The sequence below is a fragment of the Montipora foliosa genome, chromosome 3 (genome assembly GCF_036669935.1).
Source record: "Montipora foliosa isolate CH-2021 chromosome 3, ASM3666993v2, whole genome shotgun sequence".
NCBI classification, from domain to species: domain Eukaryota; kingdom Metazoa; phylum Cnidaria; class Anthozoa; order Scleractinia; family Acroporidae; genus Montipora; species Montipora foliosa.
The window spans coordinates 28,556,717-28,559,216 of NC_090871.1; the positions used below are offsets into that span (position 1 = coordinate 28,556,717).

The 2,500-nt window shown below is 35.6% G+C and overlaps 2 protein-coding genes across 2 annotated transcripts in view; both read left to right on the forward strand.

The window, feature by feature from the left end:
- Nucleotides 1-2,500, forward strand: part of LOC137997245 (lysophospholipid acyltransferase 5-like) — a 288,814-nt gene that overhangs the window by 266,971 nt on the left and 19,343 nt on the right. The window lies entirely within an intron of this gene.
- Nucleotides 1-2,500, forward strand: part of LOC137995521 (uncharacterized) — a 7,927-nt gene that overhangs the window by 1,449 nt on the left and 3,978 nt on the right. The gene's annotated exons all lie outside the window — the stretch shown is intronic.

Consider the following 2,500-nt stretch of genomic DNA (forward strand, 5'->3'; position numbering starts at 1 on the left):
ATAACCTTCCCAACTATTTTTGTCTATGATTGTCTGAAAATTCTGGGCGTGGTCAAATTGGAAAGACGACTTTTTTCTTAGCGTTTACAATGCCTTTGAAAAACAAACACAATTAGTGCTTGCTTTAACATTTTTAACTGTTTTTTGCCATGTTATCGTGAATTTTAGGCGTTCATCTGGTTAAAAATAAGGCAAGTTTTCAACTTTCATACATGTGTTAGGACGTCATGTTGCATTAGTGTCTCAATGGTATTAAATTGTAGAGCAAATAACATGATGAAACTTCCTTCGTACATGAACATAAAGGGAAGGAGACTAAATGTCTTGAAAGGTCAAACGAGTTCACGGACTAAACTCTTACAATGGCGGACGTCGGTTGCACTTTGCCAAATTGAGAGCAGCGCCTTTTAAAAACGTCATGTGCATTTCAAACAGAGTCACATGAAATAAGTAAATTAACAGTGATTACTTTTTTTTTGCACCAGTAGCGTGAGTAGGATGGCCTGTCAATCATTTACCTATTTTGGGAACAGTAAACATGTATGTGAACATTACTCCATGACATTACTCCATAAGAAAATGCGAAATATATGCCCAATGAATGTGATATTTTGCAACAATAACGTAGTTCTATGTAAAGCATACTGGAATACGTACACTGTATTTCTGATTATGGACAAAAGTTATTGTATCTACTTATTTTCAACATTACTCCATTGAAACCATGTATACACAAAGGTTAATTAGATGCGTTATTTCAATTTAAGCTCTCTTTATGGAGTAATGTTGCAGTTTACCTAAAATAAAGCTGAATTGACCATGCAAAGTACTACTACTATTTCCTTTGAAACCCTTTACACTCCAGTTTCAATAATTTATCTGTGGCTGTGCTGTAAAGGCATTATTTTAGGCTTCGAAAATGGAGTAATGTCGGGAGTGATGTCGGGAGTAATGTAAGTGCTCTCGCACTGCTCGCATCATTTCTTTCTAAATCGATCGAAATAAAACAGTTTTTGGCATTCTTCCAACGTCCTCCAAAAATAAAGCTATCTTTTAACGAATATGAAACATCAAACAACAAAAATGTATTTTTTATGGCATTCTTAGTAAACACTTCCCCAACAGAACGGATTTTGGAGTAACGTTGTGAAGCGTCACGCAAGTCTGAAATCCAAATCATAAAACGATTATTTTAACCAAATTTCAGTATTGTGAGATTTTATTTATGCATTGGAAAGTACATTATAAGAACATGTCCAGAATAACAAATGGCAGCCACATGTCAAATACTACGAGAGTTATAAGCGTTCAAAGCAGATTTCCTACTCTCATACAATCCTAGACAAAACTGTTGGGAAGGTTAGCACTTTTGAAGTCTTCATTGCTTCTCTCCCCTCCCCCCTCTTTCAATGTTGTGCAAAACTGAATGGTTTCAGTGGAAAATAGTTGACTTACCTTCCAACATTGAATAGGGGGGAGGGGGGCTATGTAGGGGAAAGTGAAACTATTTCTTTTGAGCTTTAACAGAAGGAGGTTGAAATACAGCTCTGGTGTGGTTCATTTACATAACCTTCCCAACTATTTTTGTCTATGATTGTCTGAAAATTCTGGGCGTGGTCAAATTGGAAAGACGACTTTTTTCTTAGCGTTTACAATGCCTTTGAAAAACAAACACAATTAGTGCTTGCTTTAACATTTTTAACTGCTTTTTGCCATGTTATCGTGAATTTTAGGCGTTCATCTGGTTAAAAATAAGGCAAGTTTTCAACTTTCATACATGTGTTAGGACGTCATGTTGCATTAGTGTCTCAATGGTATTAAATTGTAGAGCAAATAACATGATGAAACTTCCTTCGTACATGAACATAAAGGGAAGGAGACTAAATGTCTTGAAAGGTCAAACGAGTTCACGGACTAAACTCTTACAATGGCGGACGTCGGTTGCACTTTGCCAAGTTGAGAGCAGCGCCTTTTAAAAACGTCATGTGCATTTCAAACAGAGTCACATGAAATAAGTAAATTAACAGTGATTACTTTTTTTTTGCACCAGTAGCGTGCGTAGGATGGCCTGTCAATCATTTACCTATTTTGGGAACAGTAAACATGTATGTGAACATTACTCCATGACATTACTCCATAAGAAAATGCGAAATATATGCCCAATGAATGTGATATTTTGCAACAATAACGTAGTTCTATGTAAAGCATACTGGAATACGTACACTGTATTTCTGATTATGGACAAAAGTTATTGTATCTACTTATTTTCAACATTACTCCATTGAAACCATGTATACACAAAGGTTAATTAGATGCGTTATTTCAATTTAAGCTCTCTTTATGGAGTAATGTTGCAGTTTACCTAAAATAAAGCTGAATTGACCATGCAAAGTACTACTACTATTTCCTTTGAAACCCTTTACACTCCAGTTTCAATAATTTATCTGTGGCTGTGCTGTAAAGGCATTATTTTAGGCTTCGAAAATGGAGTAATGTCGGG